The 22,366-nt window shown below is 44.2% G+C and overlaps 1 protein-coding gene across 1 annotated transcript in view; it reads left to right on the forward strand.

Moving 5' to 3' along the window:
• Nucleotides 1–15,993, forward strand: part of TSNARE1 (t-SNARE domain containing 1) — a 688,236-nt gene extending 672,243 nt beyond the window's left edge. Inside the window, exon 13 of the mRNA XM_043507269.1 lies at nucleotides 15,599–15,993. The gene's annotated coding sequence lies outside the window, so the exon portion shown is untranslated. The remainder of the gene's footprint in view (nucleotides 1–15,598) is intronic.
• Nucleotides 15,994–22,366: the final 6,373 nt, after the last annotated feature.

Raw genomic sequence — 22,366 nt, forward strand, 5'->3', positions numbered from 1 at the left:
CTTCTTGGTAAATAGTATCCACCCATCTGTTAAAAGTAAAAAGGTCTCCCTCAGCTACTATCTATTAAAGTACCATATGGCTGAGGTGTAGCCTGCAGTGGGAAGTACCACAGAGACTATCTCTGAGATTAAAGCAATTTGTGCATTTGAGGTTTAATTAAGTAAGTGCTTTTTAAGCAGAGTTTTAGCCTTGCCTTAAATATCTGCAGCCAATGGGGAAGGGGAAAGAGGAGGAAATTTGGGTCTAAACTATATCATGGCATGAATCATCAGCATCTCCATCCTCCTCATAATAGTACCGCATCCTCTTCATCTTGACGCTTGGGCACGATGGAGAAAGTGGTCTCCTGATTACTCATTGCTGACCTCTCCCATCTTGGTCCGTGTAGCTTTCCTCCTTCATTACTGAGCATGGCTGCTGCAGATACTGTTTTTAGTCTGAGTACAGAACACCATCTGTTCCAGGAGAAGAAGGAGTTGTTTATTACAGGATGCACATACAGTATTTCCCAAAAGCTTTGTTGGGGGAGAGAGTAAGGGGAAATGAACATCTTCAGATTTCATACATACATAAGGCATTGCATGTTGCTCTGCAGAAAGCTATCATCACCAAACAAATAGGAAGCCAGATATGGAGATGGGGAGGAGAGGACAAAGACCACCGGATCTCAGTCCAGCTCCCAGGTTTAGAGATTAACACGACTTGGACTTTTCAGCTTGGAAAAGAGACAACTAAGGAGGGATATGATAGAGGTCTATAAAATTATGACTGGTGTGGAGAAAGTAAATAAGGAAGTGTTATTTACTCCTTTACTCCACAAGAAGTAGGGGTCACCAAATGAAATTAATAGGCAGCAGGTTTAAAACAAACAAAAGGAAGTATTTCTTCACACAATGCACAGTCAACCTGTGGAACTCTTTGCCAGAGGATGTCATGAAGGCCAAGACTATAACAGGTTTCAAAAAAGAACTAGATACATTCATGGAGGATAGGTCCATCAGTGGCAATTAACGAGGATAGGCAGGGATGGTGTACCTAGCCTCTGTTTGTCAGAAGCTGGGAATGGGTGACAGGAAATTGATCACTTGATGATTACCTGTTTTTTTCATTCCCTCTGGGGCACTTGGCATTGGCCACTGTTGGAAGACAGGATACTGGTCTAGATGGACCTTTGGTCTGACCCAGTGTGGCCATTCTTATGTAACAGGCATCCACATTGCAAAAACCACCAGCTCCGCTGACACTGATTAGCTTGCTTTAAAGAAGTCACTTCCCAGGCTGAGGACTGATCAAATATAGAGACTTAACTATGTTCTCATCCAGAGAGGTGTCCCTTCTGGCAGAATTTCTTCTTGAGCATGCCCAGGGTGTGCTCTACATCTTACTGTGGGGTATGTACCTACATAGCACAATTGAACTGAAAGTTAGTAAGCACTGAATTTATCTCCTTTGACTCCCAGTGTTCTCCAGGAAGGGTGGGGAAGGAGGGAACCCCTGGTGGCAGCAGCAGCAGGTCTTGAGAGTCCTAAGCAAAGTCAGTGCTTGCAGTCATTAACACTTAGCGAGCCATTGAATTGCCCCATCACTTGTGGCTGTCACCTTTTTTCATAAAAGGCAGGATGCTAAGAGCTTGCCTGCTATGCCACCGCCCAGCAGAGAACATTGACTAGGGAGCAGGATTAGAGCTACCTATGGTATTCCTGAGCTTGGCCATCCTAGCAGTTGCCAGCTGTTGGTCCAGGATAGGAGTCTGGAGAGTTGTGGGGAGGAAACTGACAATAAATATTATTTTAAGTCCCATTGTTATTCTCGTAGAGGGTGAATTTTCTGCCTAAGGCGAGGGCAACACCTGTTGTTTGGTGAATGTAACTAAATGTAGGATTAATGTTTTACCTGAAGCCATGCTGAATAGTGCTTCTATGAAATCAGTCTGACAAAAGTCAAGGGCAGTGCCAAAATGCCTAGCTGGTTGTTATTGTCTAGGGAAAAAATCCTAATACTGCCTTGTGTAGAAGATCAAGCAGCAACCACAACAACAATCTTTTGCTTTTCAAACAGCGTCCATAATCATGGAGTTAGACGTGACAGATTTATAGGTCTTTTCCACCCCACAGCTGATTCATGATTGTTCCCTGCAGTCTATTCTCCAGTGTTTTGTCCAGTTCAGTTTTCCTTCTTCTATTGTAGGTATTTCCAAGACACCAGTCATGGTGGTATCAGAAAGTCATTTAAAAAATTGTAAGCAATGGGGCTTCCACCACTTCCCTTGAGACATTCTTCCACTGTTTAATGGACTTCACCCTTAAGAAAGATTGCTTCCTATCCAATAGCAACGTACATGAGCGCGGTTTCATATCCTTCTTCTCTAACACCCCTTGGAGCCCCAAAATAATTCCTCTCCCTCCCTCCTTGTTTTGCCTCCTTCAAATACCAGCAGGTAATAATCAAAACAATGAATAAACAGAATTATCATCATTCATATGCACAAGTGGAGCAAATGGCACTATGCAGAATATTCAATAATAATCAACCTTTCAATTACTGTTAATATTTACTCTTCTTTTCCTTCTCCTCAAAAGAAAATAAAAGACACCACCCAAGCTCCTCGAGCTCTCTATAGTGTATTGGTAAACACAATGCTAGTATACAGAAATGAACCTGGCAGGAGGCAGTCCATTACCCTGTGAATTATACTAGGCTGATTGAAGGGCTGCGTGTGCTCCATGGTAGAGAAGGCGATGAAAATGACGATTTTGCGTATTACACCAGAAATGGGCTTACTGGGCTTAACTACATTGTAGGTGGAGAATTTTAAACAGGAACAATTAGATTACTACTTAGAATACTGAGAGAGGTCCTTTCTCAACACTTCCCATCCTTTCAAATACCCCAGTCTAAGAAGATAGAACTAGGACTAATGGGATGAAACTGACCAAGGCGGTTAGAGGGCACAAGGGAGAGGGCATGGTAGAGTTCCACTCTGTTATGCCTATCCACCACTGGTCTGTGGCCTCCACACCATGAGGCCTTGGGGGAAATGCAGAGAAGAGCCAGCCAGAGACTCCAGCGGTTAGTGGCAGAAGCAGCCAAAGCAGGGACCTCTGGACATCCAATCAAAATTGTGCAATGGTCTCTGACTTCCTCTGTCCTGTGCTGATTGGCTGTTTGCTCCAACTCCCTCCCTCCCTCACAGTCTGCTCACCTCAGCTTCACTCCACATTTGTCCCTTTTGGCCTCTTCTGCCTCACCTTGTCCCCATCATCTTGCATCCCTTACCCTTTCCATTTAACTGATCTCCTCCAAATTAAACTCTCCATCTCCTCCCCACACCCCCAATCATGCAACTAATACAGCATTTGCCATCATCATATTGTTCACGCTGCTTATATGTTTTCCCCCTCTCTGGCTCATAAGAATGGCCATACTGGGTCAGACCAAAGGTCGATCTAGCCCAGTATCCTGTCTTCCAACAGTGGCCAATGCCGGTTGCCACACAGGGAATGAAAAAAACAGGTAATAGTCAAGTGATCCATCCCCTGTTGCCCATTCCTAGCTTCTGGCAAACAGAGGCTAGCGACATCGTCTCTACCCAACCTGGCTAATAGTCATTGATGGACCTATACTCCATGAACTCATCTAGTTCTTTTTTGAATCCTGTTATAGTCTTGGCCTTCACAACATCCTCTGGCAAGGATTTCCACAGGTTGACTGTGCATTATGTGGAAATAATACTTCCTTTTGTTTGTTTTAAACCTGCTGCTTAATAATTTCATGTGGTGACCCCAGTTCATGTGTTATGAGAATGAGTAAATAACACTTCCTTATTTACTTTTTCCACACCCATCATGATTTTATAGACCTTTATCATATCCCTCCTTAGTTGTCTCTTTTCCAAGCTGAAAAGTCCCAGTCTTATTAATCTCTCCTCATATGGAATACCATACCCCTAACCATTTTTGTTGCCCTTTTCTGAACCTTTTCCAATTTCAATATATCTTCTTTGAGATGGGGTGACCACATCTGCACACAGTATTCAAGATGTGGATGTACCATGGATATATATAGAGGCAATATGACCTCTTCTTTATTCAGATTGTAAATTCTTCAGGACAGGGACTGTCTACTATGTGTTTACAGCACCTAGCACAAAGGGGCTTGGGTAATTAGCAGTAGTCATAATGATCAGTAGCACCCTTCAACAGTGGCACAACTAAGAATTGCCCAGTAGCAGCTGTAAGTGACATCATGTCTGGCCCTAACAATCAGTTCTCATGCAGGAGAGAGTCTGTCTCAGCTTCTTTTCCCCACTTTAACCCAGGTCTTCTCAGATAGGCCTATTCTCTGCCCTCTTGCTGCTTATTCACCATTTGCTCTTGCAAGTCAATGAACAGTCAGTGGACCCAGAATCATACTTCCACTCAGTGCAGTGGATCAAGCCTAGTGCTTCACCTTACGGGTGCACACCAGCCCCTGCTGCACACGATGAATGGATTTGTAGGATTCAGCACAGAATATACACTCAAGTGTTAAATAATTGTTAGGGTTGGGAAGGATGCAGAGCAGATTCCTGTATTCTAAGTCCAAAAGGAGCCACTGAGATCATCTAGTCTGACCTCTTGCCTAACACGGGTCATAGAACTTCCCCAAAACAATTTCTGTTTGAACTAGAGTGTATCTTTTTAGGAAAAAAACATCCTTCTTGATTTAAAAATTAATCCGGTCCATTCCATTTGCTTCTTTTCTCTTAAGATTGAATATGTCTGTTCCAGCTTCAGTGTGAGCAAGGCTTTCTTTTTTTCACCTCATAGAATAAATTTTGCTTGCAGCTAAATGCAAGTGCCAAGGCAAAGATCTAGTACTGCCCTGTAGCTATTGGTAGGTGTGCTCCCAGATACAGTGAAAAGGAAATGATATGTTGAATGGGTGTTAAATATAATTTGTACACCAGTCAGCCTAGGGCTACATTCCCTACTGTGTGAGCATTCACTTCCCTGAAATTGTCTCTCTGCCACCACAGCTACTTTGATCTGAATAAGCAACTTGTGCTACTGATAGTTCACCCAAATAGAAGGTTGAATGCAAGTAGTTCTACATGTTTACATAGGATTTGTCACGTTATAGCAAACTGGTGACTTGTCAAGTCAGGTACCAAGCAGTGGCCAGTCCCTGGTGTCTTCTCTGGCCAGGTTCTCCTCATCATATTCTCCTGAGGGTCACCCACACAAAGCTATAATTCTCTCTCTCTTTCCTCCAATAAGAAGAGATTGCCAACTGTGAGTCTGCCAGCCATATTGTCCCCAGGAAAAGTGGACAGTGGCTGAATAGACCCAAGAGACGCTTGCATGATTGCCTTAAAGAAACCACGACCCCTGCCCACTCACTCCTAAAGCTTCTGAGAGTCCAAAAGAGAAGGGAGTATTATTAGCTCCAAGTATGGGAGAGGGAAGACTAGACTTACACCTCTTGACTGAGACTTTCTGAGCTCATGCTGATTTGGGGAACAGGATTAAAAGGTCCAAAGAGGAGGTCTGTACAGTCTTGCAGAACTGGTGGCTTGCGTGTGGGTATGAAAGGATTAAAGAATAAACAAAACCTGATGGATGCACAAGAATGCTTCAGAGCACAGCTTGGGCGGGAGGGCAGGGAGGAAAGTAGGCCCTGCAAATGCCAGTGTCTGTGTCTTTTCTGATAAATCTTTCAAATGGCCTTTTTGCAATACAAGGATGACTAAAAAGTCTCTGTGGGAACACAATCTCTGCTGATCTCCCCAAGCTGCTGTCTCCTGAAAGCTGCCCCAGCTGCAAAGAGAGGAACAAAGGCACCGATGCCCTTGACACCACTGGAGTCACTTTCATGGCAGCCAAGAACAGGAGGAAACCTCGTCCTCCTCTGAAGCTTTAGCAGATTCCAGAAAAAAATGCATGCCGTGCTCTCCCCTTATTTTTCTTGCTTACCGGCGACAGGATTACTAACTATTAAGCTAACAACTTCACTCCCCCCAGGCAATCCTACTCATCTGTTCAAAATAGATAGGTAAATACAAAAATGAGTAGCTGCACGGAACTAATGCAGCCGAAAGTGCGAAGAGAGCACATTGATGGGGAGAGCCGTGCAATTTTCTTGGCTATTCAACACCATCTGTTTAATGTCACTTAGATTAGATCATGCGCAGATTGCGCTTTTAATCGTTTTTTCAAGGCAACGGGATGAAGTCAAAGTTCTTCTGCCACTTATAATCTCTGCCTGAATCCTCCCCTCTCCCCTCTTTTGAAGAGGATGGCACTGGAGAAGTTTTCTTACGTTGTTACTGGCGTCCCAAAAGACTATCCCAGAGGAGAGTGGTATTCTTTGTGAAATAAGATAATGATCCTGGATTCTGGGGTTGAATGGAAGCCGTCTAGGCTTATGGAGCAGTTTATGAGCTGGAAAGTTTCTGCTGGGTGTGACGTCACTGCTGCTGTAGCAGAGAAGTAGAAATCCTTTGCTTCCTTCATCCCAGTGGCTTCGGTTTGAAAGGGATCCCTCCTGCCTGAGCTTGTCTGGGTCAGCCTGGTTTTTCTGCCAGCTTGCATGTGTTTTCCACTTTCCACCCTTTTCGGGTGCAAGATGTCCAAAAGCATACCGGGCTGTGTTGGCTGTGGAGGAGTTGATGGAGCCCAGCTCTGAAGTAGCAGACGAGCTCTGCACTGAGCTGGTCAGACTCTCAGACCAGAAGTAGCATGGAAATGCCCTAGAGGAGGGAGTGAGGACGAGCTGGGCAGGGGTGAAGCTCTAGGAGCTAAGGGCAATGGGGGCCAGATTCATAGGTTGTGTAAATCCATAGCATCAGTGAAGTCGGTAGAGCTATAGTGATTCACACTAGCTGAGGATGTAACCCATTAGCTCCTAGTGCTGGTGGCTTCGTAGGTGTCCTGTTGGCGGATGCTAACAGGGCCGGATGACCTCTCACAACCTCAGTTTCACTTCTAACACAAACGCAAAATAGTGTGTTCAGGGCATATGGCAGCTGTCTGAATCAAGCAGGAAACACTTACTGGAGACTGAAAAGCAATTATGTCCAGGGTTGGACATTAGCCGGAGCCCTTTGCAAAAATTCCCAGTGCAGCTCTAGAGCTAGAAGGCAGAGAAAAGTGACATGAGACAGAATTGTCAAGGAGACAGTGTCATGGTGTATTATGAAACCAGATGTGGTTTTGGGTAGCTAAGTGACCAAAAGAAAACTGCACTCACCCTCTACTACTGCATCGCTCTGGGAGGGGGAGTGATTGTGGAGGAGAAAAGGAGTGGGGTCAGCTTACCCAGAAGCAAAAGATTTTTTGGCAATGAAAATATACCCCTGGGATCTGAAATGTGACTTACTGTTTAGTCAGAGCAAAGCATCCCGTGTAATTGTCAGCAAGCTGCACTGCACATTGCCACTTGAATCTAAGTTGCCTATAATGGCCTGTGGAACTTGTAACATTGGTGGCAACATACCCGAGACACCTGCTTATATATGTCTCCTTACACTTGGTTTCAGGGGTGTGTGGGAGTAGCAATCATTGCTTCACCTCCCCACCCCAACTCAACCAAATACTTCCTCTGTTTGCCAGAAGCTGGGAATGGGCAACAGGGGATGGATCTCTTGATTACCTGTTCTGTTCATTCTCTCTGAAGCACCTGGCATTGGCCACAGGACAGGATACTGGGATAGATGGACCTTTGGTCTGACCCACTATGGCCATTCTTATGTCCTTAGATAAAGCTCTGGGCTGCTCCTATCTCTATGTGATGGAATGTCTCAGATAAGAAATGTTCTGTTTGATTTAGCTAATGACAGACAGAGATGAGCAAGGCTGGTCTTGTGGTTGAGGCATTGGAGGGGGGGCTCATGAGATGCAGATTTAAATCCCAACTCTGCTACAGACTCCCTTTGTGATCCTGTGCAAGTCCCTTAACACATCTGTGCCTAAGTTCCCCAGTTGTAGAATGGGGGGGGGGGGGATCGCACTGCCTTTCTCCCAGCCTTTGGCTGCCTTGGCTATTGTGACTGTAAACTTAGTGGGGTAGGGGGTCTGTCTTGCAGTGTGTATATACCGCGTCCAGCACCCTGGGCCCCTGGTCTTGGTAGTGAAGATACTGTTTTATGTGAGCCATTCCTTTCCCAAAATGACAGTGGGAGAGATCCAGTCTCATACTCTAACCGGAAAAGGGGTTGGGGGAGCTCTTTTCTTTTCCCCCCTCTGACCAGCCTGCTTCTGTTTGTTGGTGAATGGGGATGGATTTGGTGTATTCTCAGCCAGCAACAGCCGAGTGCCTGCATTTGAAGCCCTGCTCTTGTTGTGACCAGCTCAGAGTGTAGAACAGACATTTCACAACAGTGGGTACGTTTTGCGGGGATAAACATGGTGCTTTTGAAAGTCAGGAAATAGGAAGTCAGATCAGCACCAGGTTTAGTATTCTCAAAACTTCAGATTTCAGCCGATCCCCTTCTATCCTGATCCCTAGCACTCCCAGCTCTGTTACAGTCCTGCCACTCACCATCCCCAAAGTGCAACCAGCACTGTTCAGTTCTGATCTACAGCGTTCCTTCTTATTCCAGCCCTGCATTTTCACCTCAGTTCTGACCAGTGGAACTCCCTGTTGTTCCCAATCCTTAATACAGCTCTACCAAAGCGCTATAGTCCTTCTCTGCAACACCCCGTTGCTAATTCAGTTGGGGATTTCCCACTGGAATGTGTCCTACCAATGCACTGCAGTCTGATGTGAAATATCCTCTGCCAAGCCAATCCTGGGTCACTCCTCAACTGTGATGGGTCAGAGTGGATTCTCAAGGGCCCCTTGATAAAACTCTAGCATGAAAATGAAGGGAAGTGTGAAATGCCTTCTTCTAATGGAATTACACCTTCTCTGGGTTCGTGCTAGAGACAACTTCTTCCTGAGGTCTTCATACACACCCCAAAACTCATATCTGTTTATACAGCTGAAATCTGTGCTATATCGTCAATAGACTCAATGGTCCATAGTTTGAAAAAGTAGTACATCAAACTGCATTACAAAACATTAGCGCATGGTAGCAGGGTCCACACCCAGTGAGTTATTGCCTTGTAGATTCACACCTTGGCTTGCTACACACTAACTCGCCATGTAAACAGGCTCTTAACTGCCACTTTAGGCACCTAAGTCCAGCATTTAGGTGCCACTTGCATTCATAATCCTATCACTCAGCTGCTGCCTAGCCCTGTAGGCCCTTAATTCATGGTACCAAAGTTTCCCTCATTAACATCGCCTAGGTGCCTATGTTTGTGCCAGCAGGCATGCATACTGCTGCTTGAGTTCTGACAACAGTGAGCTGCTCAGCACCTAAACCCTGGTAGCATTGACAAGCTAAGTGCTCCCACACCTATCTTGTTTGCAGGGCCGGATCTGGTAGGTGTGCTCTTAGTACAACTACTCCTAGGCTGAGGTGACCTCTCCTACCATACCCAATGGCCCAGTGGTTAGAGCACTCTCCTCATATGTGGGAGAGCCAGATTCCAATGCCACTCCTGTGGACTAGGATTTGTGCCCAGGTCTCCCACCTCACTGCATGAACCACTGGGCTCTAGGAACGTAGTCTGGGGCGGGTGTCTCTCCATTTCTTCTGTTGCAGCTGGCCAATTTCTATGAAATACATAAATATTCCTGGGGCCAGCAAAGGAGAATGACTCTATGGCCCAGTGGTTGCAGAATTCCCCTTTATGGGAGAAGACCTGGGCATCTGCTGTGAACCAGGCAGAGGGGAGATTTGAACTAGGGTCTCCCTCAACCTGCATAAGTGCTCGAACCAGTGGGGTACTAGGTATAAGCAAGGCACCACCCCCTCATTTCTTCTTGAGAATGTGCTGATGTCGCTTAGGCATCTGTCTCCAGGAGAGTTTCCAAGGTTGCGAATCCCAAGTAGAGGGAGTTGCCTCCCTTCAGTTCAGAGTTAGGTCCTAGCTCCTTTTGATGGGCAGAGCTTAGCCTACATCCCTTTCCTTGGCATTTCCTATTGGCCGGCTTAAGCAGCTCCCCACTTAGCATGCTGGCTTCCATGAATCCCAGTCTTAAGCACCTACATCTCCCCATACAATGCATGGAGAGCCTGGGTGACTAACTCAGGGCTGTGAATGCCACTGGGTGGCAGGGCACCTAAAAGGTAGGCATTGCAATGCCCACGTCCCCCATGTGAATCTAGCCCAGGGTGTACGACCGTTAAAGAACTCTTGTTAAATTTCAGGCAGTACATCACTGATCCTAAGCAGATAGCCAGCAGTGCCAAATCTGACAGTGGCTTCTGTGCCATAGACAAATATCCACTAGGGACAAGGGTAAGAGGGTTTGTATAATGAAAAGAAGTTATGTGTAGCAAAGGGGAATATAATTTATTTATCTGCACAACCTTTGTGGCAAATTAGAGGAAAAGAATTATTTAAAAGGGAGCAATATGTGTTGCTAGAAAAGCAGACTTTACTGAAAGCATCCCCACAGCCCTGTAGATTGCCTCTGAACAAGGTCTAGATAAAAACTCAGCTCCACCAGATTCACTGGGTCCGTGGCGCAGTTCTCAGATTAATCTGCTGTCTGATTAGATTCAGCTTCAAAGAGCTGGAATATATTGTTAAAAGAAAAGGAGTACTTGTGGCACCTTAGAGACTAACAAATTTATTAGAGCATAAGCTTTTGTGAGCTACAGCTCACTTCATCGGATGCATCCGATGAAGTGAGCTGTAGCTCACGAAAGCTTATGCTCTAATAAATTTGTTAGTCTCTAAGGTGCCACAAGTACTCCTTTTCTTTTTGCGAATACAGACTAACACGGCTGCTACTCTGAAACCTGGAATATATTGTTGTTTGCTTTGGCTGTCATGTTATGTTTTTTATTTCTTCTTCTTCTTTAATTGAACCCAAGTAGACTGCACGAAGCAAAGAATAGTGCAGTGATAACAATTATGTATTTATGTCATATCCCATGACCAACAGGCTCTGGGTAACTTGGTGTAATATGGTAAATAAAACATACATGTCCCAGTTTTCAAACATGGGGCCTTAAAGTAAGGTACCTAAGGGCCTAACCATTCCCACTGTGAGGGTTATGAGTATTTTACCAGGAGGTGCTCAGTTGCTTTGGTGATGGGCAACAGCGAAAAGCCTCCCGAGAGTCTGCAGAAGAGAAAAGTGAGGGGATATTTGATAGCAGCCTTCAACTACCTGAAGGGGGGGTTCCAAAGAGGATGGAGCTCGGCTGTTCTCAGTGGGGGCAGATGACAGAACAAGGAGCAATGGTCTCAAGTTGCAGGGGGGGAGGTCTAGGTTGGATATTAGGAAACACTATTTCAGTAGGAGGGTTATGAAGCACTGGAATGGGAGGTGGTGGAATCTCCATCCTTAGAGGTTTTTAAGGCCCGGCTTGACAAAGCCCTGGCTGGGATGATTTAGTTGGGCTTGGTTCTGCTTTGAGCAGGGGGTTGGACTAGATGCCCTCCTGAGGTCCCTTCCAGCCCTGATGTTCTATGATTCTATGAGAGAGTGAGTATTGGTTTTAGCTTATCTTTGGGTTTTATACTGCTGTCCCTCCCCATAAAAAGAAAAGGAGTACTTGTGGCACCTTAGAGACTAATAAATTTATTTGAGCATAAGCTTTCGTGAGCTACAGCTCACTTCATTGGATGCAAATGAGCTGTAGTTCACAAAAGTTTATGCTCAAATAAATTTGTTAGTCTCTAAGGTGCCACAAGTACTCCTTTTCTTTTTGCGAATACAGATTAATATGGCTGCTACTCTGTTTCCTCCCCATAGTATCTGAGCACCTTCCACACAAAATCAACAGCAATAGCAAAGACCCATGGGCTAATGGTTCAAGCAGGGAACTGGAAATTCCAGCTTCTCTGCCCAGCCCTGTTACTGGTTTACTGTCTGCCTATAGGCATATTCTCCTAATCTCTTGGTGCCCATCTGCAAAATGGCCAGGATCAACAGTCATCCCCAAATTAGCAGAACATGCCGATGTGGAGAGGTCAGCTATCCTGTGGCATGAAAAGACAGACTTTGTAAACCGGGAACAGAAAATGGGCCTGTATGATTGTATTAACAGAGCATCTCAGTGTCCCACAGCTCAGGCAGGGAGAGGTGCTTTCTAATAACACTTATTGATATTATTATATGATAGATATGGCGCACTCAGTATGAAGCATGGGGTGGGAAAATGTGAGGGAGCTCCGGCAGGATGGGGAAGCAGAGCAGGAGGTAGGAAAGTAAGCAAGCACCTTTAGTGATGTAGCGCAGATCTGAGCAGAGCGCAGGCAGAGAGGAGATGCAGAACGTCTGTGAAGCTGCAGCACAAGGTCTGAGCAGGAGAGGCTAGCACTGGGGGAGGGAACAGTGAGGAAATGAGGGGACTGCTAAACTTCTGTAGTGTTAATGCCACTGAGTAGCTGCAGTGCACGGGGAGGAGATAGTGAGGCAAGGAATGTTTCAAAGTGGACCTCAGGCTGCCATTGTGAGGCAATTGAGAATTCTCTCAAGTGTGGATTGAAGCCACTTGCTTCCCCCAGCAGAGTTTTAGCATGGGGAGAGGAAGGGCATGATGTGCTCTGGCGATCTTGGCCAGATGGAATGGTCCACGGGGGGCTGCTCCAGCCCATATACATTAGAGCAGCCCTGTGGTTGCTCTAATGTGCATCTGGGGCAAAGCTGTGGTGCCAGCCTGCAGTTTGGTTTGATTTCAGAGAAGTGCATATTCCTGCCCCCTGCTGGGGTAAATGCTGGGGCTTGGCTCCTGCTCTTGCTTTTAGCTGGAGTTCTACACATTGAATGATGAACAGATACTGTATTAGTCACAGGAAGCAAATGTTCAAGACAAACAAAACTTCCCTCATCTGACATTCTTTTTAGCCCACTGTAGTCTCTATATCTTTCCCCCTCCATGCCGAGCACAAGCACACGCAGCTATTTATCCAGATGACACTGCACTCATTTGACCTTTGAAAACGTACAAGGACATTAAGGCTCATTTCCCTGACAGTAGTTAACCTTAGTAAACTACAGCCTAGCCATTCAGACCAACTGCTCTCTATTATTCATACTAACGGGGTGAGGGGGGATGCCCCTTATAATTTAGGGTGGTTGAAGCAGCAGGAAAGAAAAAAACTAATTATAAACAGGCTGCTAGTCACTGAACTCCCCGAGTAGGAAAATAACAAATAGACCCATGCCGGAATGGATGAGAGCATATGAGATTGATCCAGACATGCAAGTCAATGGAAAGACTCCCTTTGTCTTCCACAGACTTTGGATCAGGCCCCAGAAAATTCCCTGGGCCCCGTTCTGCAAACTATTACTCATGCGAATAGTCGCACTCAAAGGATGGAAAGTGAACGAATAAGAATGAATGAAGAATGTCGGATAGAGGGAGTGAGAGAAGACTTGAGTGTCACCAAGGGGAAGAGCACAGACCTGATCTTGGGCTCCTGGGTTGTTAAATATTATTACCCTGAAGTTAGATCAGCCTCCCTGGCAATTTTTATTTCTTAACATGTCGAGTTCAGCTGCTAACTTGGCATAATGCTAATGGCTTCAGGGTAGCAATGCCCATTGACCCCAGTGGGGGCCCTGTCCTGTTATGATTAGGTAAGCTCTTTTGGGTAAGGATTGCCTTTTTGTAATCTGTTTGTACAGCACTGTGGGGTCCTGGTCCAGGCCCGTGGCTCCTGCGTGTTACCACACTACAAATAAATCACAATAATCGTAGGCACTCAGTCAAAACTTTAGGATTTGGAGGAATAAAAATCCTTTCTGATGGTCCTTAAAAGGGACTCACGTTTCCCTAAATTAAACCCCATATGAATATTATACTATGCAGGCCACATGGCCCAAACTCTTTCTCAGTTAGATTGTGGCCACTGCATCAAAGGATCCATCTCCAGATATAGACACAAGCCAGGTTTGCATCCCAGCCCAGAGATCAGCTAGTCCTGATTTAAGTAGGTTTTGTAATGTAGATATTTTTCTTCCCACAAATCAAGATACATAATCCCCACTTGTTACACACCCTGCCAAAAATTTTAGCTCCTGTTGATATTGGAGCTTGTTTACATGTCAAACATATGGTGCCCCTCATCCCAGTGCAAACAGAAAACTTGGATTCCAGCTCCTCAGAGGGAAAAGCCAAGCCAAGATCCATGGGATTTCCTTAGGCTGAGCTCTCTCTCATGCACACTCAGAAAATGTTATGAACCATGGCAGCTTGTCTTAAAAAGGCATTACTACAGGAATGGCTTGATTGGGCCAGATTAACTCCAGCAATTTCTTACAGGGAGAAGAACAATGTTGAGGAACGTGATCAGCTGTGCATCAATTTTTGGACACCAATTTTCACTCTTTATGTGGCCAGTTACCATATTGATACTTGGCACTTACAGAAACATCCATCTCCTTCTCAAGGCTTGTTCTGTCCTTTCACTCTTCTATTGGATCGGGGTATGGCATTCCCCGGCAGAGTACAGGGAGAGAGAAGAGAAGAGGATGTTTTCAGAGAGCTAGGCAGGTTTATATGATTACTATTCTGGCTTCTCCCCATAACCTCTCAGCTCTCATGTGAAACACAGTCCAGTGCTTTTGTGATGATATAAGTACAATTCATTTACTGAAGATGAAGATTTTACTGTTTCCTTTTTAGCAGTTTATGCTGTTTACGTGTGTTCATGGCAAACCGTGGGTCTTACTCTGTGCACATCTGGCACCTTCCACACTGGGATCCTGATCTCAATTGGGGCCCCCAGGTACTATTCTCAGACAAATAATTGCTACTAAAATAACTCACGTGGGTTTGTATTTTGTGAGTTTTCAGGGTTTGGTCATTCTCATCTATTTTGTTATCTTGTTGGTTTACAGTAAAGTAAGCTTTTGTTTTTAGTACATCTTCTGAAGGATTTCAGGCATAGGCACCAATAAATTGTAGGATTACAAAATAATTAATAATAAATCACCTTTCCCCTTTGGCCCCAGACTGGACCAGAGTATCCACTTCATCATGAAGGCACCTATAACAACAGAGCCAGGACATTTTATTTATATTGATGTTAGTAACGTGATGGGAAAGTGATCACTTACAGTAAAGTACAGCCTGGTTTTATTATGTGGCTAAATGGCAACACGGCCAAGATTGCTAGATATGGTCTCACTTGTAACCTAACCTAGGGTTTGAACTCTGCTTCCTACTCATTAATGGCTAGTGCACCACTCCATTATTTTTTTTAAAGGCCAGCCTTGCTGCCTTCTGGTGCTTGGCTCTACTGGTAATACAAATAACAGCGCCAGAATACAATCCCCTGCCTAAGCTTTCTCCCCAAGCTTGACAAATCCCTTGTCATCTCCACCCCCACTTCTGCCTCCACCATGAGAGATTCTCTGCTCTCTCCTATGTGCCTAGTCTGGATCCAACCAGACACATTCTGAGGGATTGCGTATCCACCTTACTACTGATTAGGTATTTATTTGGGAATGTCTCGACTAGCCATCTTTCCGTGGGCTGGCACTTTATATCAGCAACTCTCAGAGAAACCCATGAATACTTATCAGTTATCCTTATCTTTGCAGAGCACCTGATCACACCATGAAGTGGAACAGACTCTGAAGATACTTCACATTCAGGCCATATATCAATTTTTGCTTTACTGGATATGTGATATTAAAACTGCTGTAACCAATAAAGACTGTAATTGTATGAAAGAAAAGCTAGGTTTTGTAACATTTATTAGTGATCATGAATGTTTTTTTTTCCTTTATCTTCTTCACTGAAGACACACACTGTATTTGATCTTGTGTTATGGATTTTACTTGTCCTATGTATTTCGGGAATGTTATTTCATTGCTGCTGAAGCTTGGTGTTTAGAGTGCTTGAATATGTATAACTGATAGTTCAGCTTTATAGTTTTTTTCTTTCAACATGTTCCTGATCGCTAATTTTGTTCATTTAAAGCCATGAAAGTCAATGTGTTTTGTTGGTTTCTTTTTTTACAGGGTTTAAAAATAATCTCGTACAGGCAGAGGAAATTCACGTACAGTAAACTGCTGCTTCATAAATTGCTCTTCTGGGCAAAACATGAAGACATTTTAGGATTACGCATATTATTAGCATACAGATCAGTTGGATGTTTAGTTGATGCAGGGTTTGTCTGTTTGGAAGGGAACTATGTTAAGGTACCATTTAGCTGGTGCCAGCTGTGTCCACATGGGGCAGCTAGAGCGCAACACTTTGGTGCACTGTGCAGCTCACACCCATGTAATCTGCACTGTTGCATGGTGTAAACATAGCCTTAGACTCTCAGCTCTACATACACAAAACAACACCTCTCAAAGGCCCTGTTTATTTATTTTGGGGACACAGCAATGGAAGATCAGAAAATAAGATCAGTTATTTCACTAGGAGGGTGGTGAAGCACTGGAATGTGTTACTTAAGGAGGTGGTGGAATCTCCATCCTTAGAGGTTTTTAAGGCCCGGCTTGACAAAGCCCTGGCTGGAATGATTTAGTTGGTGTTGGTCCTACTTTGAGCAGGGGCTTGGATTAGATGACCTCCTGAGGTCTCTTCCAACCCTCATCTTCTATGATTCTATGATTAAGCCCTACTGTACCTCGCTGGCAGGAAGTATATAACTAGAGCTGATTTAAAAACAAACAAACTGGAAAACAAGCTCATGTAATTGCAAATTGTATTGAACATGTAATTGAAATAAAAGTTTAAATGTTTCATTTACTGAAAACCCAGTTTCCATTAAGAAAATGCAGTTTTCAGTAAATGAAAAAGGTTGATAATTATTTTGATTAAAATTTCAGTAAAAGATGTGGACAATTTTATGAGAAATGGAAATAGCACCAATTTTCCATGAAAAATTGCATTTTTTAAAAGAGGCCATTTTTTGACAAGAAACAAACACAAACAAAAACCTTTTCATGTGAAAAATGTTGACCACCTCAATACATTACATATCTCTGAACACTACAGAAGTTAAAAAACCTGCAGCAAACCAGATCCTAAGCCGTAGAGCTATGCCATTTCACACTAGCTGAGGATCAGGTTGTTAAGAATGGCTTGATCATGCACCATTTTATCAGTGGTAGATTTGGCATTGACTTGGCTTGATCCTGAGAGGTGCTGAAATCAATTGGACTTGCAGCTGCTTAGCACTGCTTAAGGGTAAAAAAAAACCTAAATACTAATAGAATCAGAGAAGTTCGGTTTGGCAAAAGACCTATGCCGTCATTGAATAGTATATCTCCCAAACTAGCAACTAAATTATTAGTTATATACATAAGTAATATGTAGAAGTTACAATTAAAGCGTTTGAGGAATGGAAATTTACATATTTTCAAGTGAATTTAGTCCTGGCAAAAGACACAAATTTGGTGCCTACTCTTCTGTCTTTCTATCTGGTCCTGGAGTTATCACCTCTGGTGTGGGTGTGCAGCTCAGTATCCCTCTGCAATTCAGGCCCTGAGCTCAGACTACCAAGCAAGTTTGCCCAGTCACATCAGGGGTGGTAGTGGCTTGTTGTGATCTGCATGACACCTGTCCTGGACTGAGACCATCAAACAGCTGTTAGATGGTAATTGTTTTTGGTTACTAGAGCCTGAGAGCCTTTTAGCCAGTAACCCAGAGATGAAAGACTGTGTTTGAAATCCCTTAGCCGTTTACTAATCCTCAATGGGAGCTATGTTAGTAATGTACCATCTATTGACAATGAGAAAACATATTTTAGAAATAATGATTCTGTGAAATTGCTATAAACAAATGAATTCGCTTTGAATTTATGTTTTTCATTGATTTGCACACTACGAAGGCACATTCATCCTCTCATTTCCATGACAGATTAATCCAGCAATACCATTAAACTGCTGTTTACTCTGCCGATGCCCATATTCATTAATATAAATACTCTGAATACACACATTGGCACTGTCTCTTCTTACTTACCATATCACACAATGCAGACTTCTGAGCCCAACCCCCCCAGGAACTGGCAGTTCTGGTTGGGCAAAATGCTCAACTAGAAGCACGGGGAGCAGCTGGATGTGAATAATGAGAACTGTATGAGACGAGAGAGAATTCTAAACGCTCCTTTTATGGGTGTTACTGAGGAGTCTCTGACCCCTGGCAAATGTGGAAGAAAAGTAAAGAGAACATGACTCAAACAATGGAAGAAACACAGAACAAAAACTTAATGAGCTGAGGCCAGTACTAGTCACTAATGAGTCAAACTTCCATTGACTGGGAGTCTTTGTCCAGTGTCTTAAGAACAAGTCATCACATCACAAAAGCAGCAGCCAGTGCCATGTTTGGCAGTAGTTTCAGCACGATAAGCCAATGACTAACTGAGTGTAGAGGCCAAACACCTCTCTGACCCCCAGATATGACCTTCCCAGGTCTATGCTCATGAATATTTATAGGGGAATATAACAGAGCCGTACCCATTTTTATGGACATATAGAGGAATACATTCTCCAACCTTGTCAATTCTAATCTTGTCTTGGCAAACCTTGCTTCTCTATATCTATTTTACCTTAGGTACTTCTACTGTACCCATTATGATGTATCATGGCTATTAAAATTCACTGATAAAAATGTACCTAATAAATGAAATGGAAGACACCTAAAATCTACTGTATTAGAGAGACAGCTATTTCTCCTGTGCACTGTGGGTTTGATCCAAAGCCCACTGAAGTTGGAAATATCAAGTGCTGTATCTCATCATTCACCAATTTCGCTCATTTCCTACCTAGCAAGTTTCTGAGATAGAACAAAGAATTGGAATTCTTTCACATATTTCTCCTCTTTAGCACTCCAGACACAAAGCAAAAGTGAAGAGTAATAGGACAGTTCAACAGATCACTCACTAACTACTTATTAATCTACAATTCTGTCGGTCTAAGGGGCCTCAAGACATTGGAAATGGCTGCAATTCATCCATATCGTATGAGTGCATTAACCCACATAATTAGGTAGAGCCTTTTCCAAAGCACCAACCCAGAGCATATAAATGATCCCTCACATGGATTCTGAACTGTGTTTCTCATGTGTTCATTCATTACAGCTTTCAACACAGCAGAGTTGAGTTGAACCTAATTAGACCAAAAAGAAAAATGGTTCTAATTGGTCCGGGGCAACTTAGTGAAATGTAATAAGGAAGTTTAATTGGCTGCTTCCCTGTATTGATGATCCTATAATTTATGATTTGCGTTGGACAGCAGATGAGCTCTGCCTAACCTTGCCTGACATTGCCATGGACAGAAAATTAATAGATTTAATTCTGCTTAAAAGTAAATTGGTTGATGCTCATACACAGTGATGGTGGAAATTGACCAGCTTCACAATAGAATGATGCAGGTTCTGGGCCTGGGATGCTATTGATAATTGGCATCAGTGTCTTCAATGTGTTGGGTTTCAGTTAGCAAAACAGGAAGAGCCAACAAATGGTTAGAAAGTCATTAGGTTATTATCTTTGTAAACCCCTATTCCACTGTACAAAGGGTAAAGTGAATGTCTCCCTTATCATAGGCCAGCGATGGTAGCCACAAACACGGATCGGACCCTGATGTGAACAATTTAAGCTTTTCACTTGCCATAACTAGGCATGAGGCCCCTAAGCTGAGGTTACGGGAGAGCACAGAGGAAGCTGTACATTTAGAAGATTCGCCCTGCTGCTTTCATTAGCAATTCTGAGGTTTATTTGTTGACACCTCCGCAAGAGAAGCAAGCACCTCAAACCTCTGTCACTGGGCTCCAGTGGGGGGGGGCGGGGGCATAAATGTGTGAAAGCGGGAAATGGACGTTAGTAACTATCCATCAGTGCTTGGATTCTGCAGAGGAGTGGAAGCCATGAAAGGTTAGATGTCACATTATTGGAAATACAGGAGGAAAAGAACAGTTCGCTAGTTTGTTGGGGATTTGGTACATGGAGAAAATATGGCTTGTGTCTTAGGACTTCTTGCAAAGCCCAGTGGCATAAAACGTACAATGTAAAACAAAAAAAGAATTGGCAAAGCCTAAAGCTTCTAGTGCTGTACTAAACACGACCTCTTAAAAGCCTGAAGGCACTCACGCAACCTGAGAACAGAGATTACATAAGCATAACTGCAAACATGAGTTCGAGGTTAGCTGATAGGATCTTCCACCCACCTAGGGTCTCAGAGCTCGGGGTCCAGTGTGAGCCTGAACAGCTACACAGAGATTTTTTAGCCCTGGAGCCCAAGACCCCGAGTCAGCTGACTTGGGCCAGCCACGGATGTGATGTGGCGCTTTTATCCCTGTGTAGACGTACCTTAAAAGATGCCCTGTGCCTTAAAAGATTTCCATCTCCAAATCTTTCTCTGATCTGGTTCTGTGGGTGTAGCTGTGCTTCTGTGTGTAGTTGTGGGGCTGATTGTATGGCTGTAACCATGCTGACTCTGCTCAGTTGTGGGGCTGATCCTATGGCTGTAGCGTGCTGGCTGTGCTCACTTGTGGGGCTGATGCTATGGCTGTAGCTGTGCCGACTGTGCTCAGTTGTGTGACTGATGCTATGGCTGTAGCTGTGCTGACTCTGCTCAGTTGTGGGGCTGATCCTATGGCTGTTAGCTGTGCTGACTGTGCTCAGTTATGGGGCTGATGCTATGGCTGTAGCCATGCTGACTGTGCTCAGTTGTGTGACTGATGCTATGGCTGTTGCCGTGCTGACTGCTCAGTTGTGGGGCTGATCCTATGGCTGTAGCGTGCTGACTGTGCCCAGTTGTGGGGCTGATCCTATGGCTGTAGTGTGCTGACTGTGCTCACTTGTGGGGCTGATCCTATGGCTGTTACTATGCTGACTGTGCTCAATTATGGACAGGCTACATCGGTGGTGTGCCTGTTTCATAGCCTTCCTTAGGAAAGAATTGCATAGTCCCCAGCATATGGCTGATAATGCTGCTGCTGGAGTTCTTTGCATTGTATTTCTTTAAGTGGACTCAGCATGTGTCTGCCATCGTGAGGGAGCAGCATTTGCTCTCTCTCAGACATTAAATTTATTTCAGAATTGCTCGGATTACTTGTGTGGTGATTCACAATGTGGGACCAAGGCATCTAGCTGAGTCTTTGTTTCGCTTGCAGCTGAGTCACTGCTTGATATCTGCTGCTAGGCTATGGGCCAGTTCAAAATACACATTTCAGTTTAGTCCATTGTTAGAGCCCTGCAAATATCCGCTTTATATCTGTGGATATCCACAGCCGTGGGTACGGATAACCACGGGCTAGGTTTGCAGGTCATGGATGGATGCAGATCAAAATTTTATATCTAGAGCCCTGCAAATCTGTGGATATCTGTGGACCATATTTGCAGATTGCAGATGAGACGTGGATGCAAATTTTGTATCGGTGCAGGGCTCCATCAGTAAGCTCATTAAAAATCTGAATTTGCATGACCCCTGCTTGTTCACTCCGGACAGGATCACAGTAACATTTCATGTTCATGAAGCATTTCAAGGATCTTGCAGGATGAAAAGAGATCAATAGAAAAGTCAGGTGATAGAAACTCTGGGAAGTGGATGGAGAACTGGGCTGGGGTGGCCCAGGAGTTACCTCTCGCAGCCCTGAACTCTAAGTGTTAAATCCAAATTTCTCTGTGAACATCTCCAGAGATATAGCCTTGACCACCTCCCTGGGGAAATTATTCCATGCCCTGCTTGACCTCACTGTTAGAAACATTTTGTTGATATCAAGCTTGAAATTTCAGCGTTCTTGTTGCTATCCATTACTTCTTGCCTTTGCCCCCTTTGGACACCGGGAGTAATTCCCTCTCCACCCCCCACCAGTCCTCACCTCCTGAAATATCACTGACATAGCCAGCTACAAGTAACACAAAAAGAAAATTCATCCAAGGGCTCGAATCGCTCTCTTCCCTTCAGGTCTGCCAGTGGAAAGAGTCACGTAAGTCAGGTGACGAAAGGAGGATTCTGCTCATGCCCCACTCTAGTCTCCAAGGTGAAGGTTGTATATTGTCATAGGGTTAGAAGGGACCACAAGCATCATCTAGTCTAACCCTCTACCAAGATGCAGGATGTGTCTAAACCATCCAGCCTCTTTTTGAAAACCTCCAGTGAAGGAGAGTCCATGATTTCCCTAGGCAATCTGTGCCATTGTCCTACGGTTCTTACAGTTAGGAAATTTTGCCTGAGACTTAACCTAAGTCTGCTGTGATGTAGTTTGAACCCACTGTCTCTTGTCCTGCCCTCTGTGGAAAGAAAGAACAACTTTTTGCCATCTTTTCTATGGCAGCCTTTCAAGCATTTTAAGACCACTATCATGTCCCTCCTTAATATCTTTTCCAAATTAAACATACCCAGTTCCTTCAA

Source organism: Dermochelys coriacea, chromosome 2, assembly GCF_009764565.3.
Source record: "Dermochelys coriacea isolate rDerCor1 chromosome 2, rDerCor1.pri.v4, whole genome shotgun sequence".
In the NCBI taxonomy this organism is placed as follows: Eukaryota; Metazoa; Chordata; order Testudines; family Dermochelyidae; genus Dermochelys; species Dermochelys coriacea.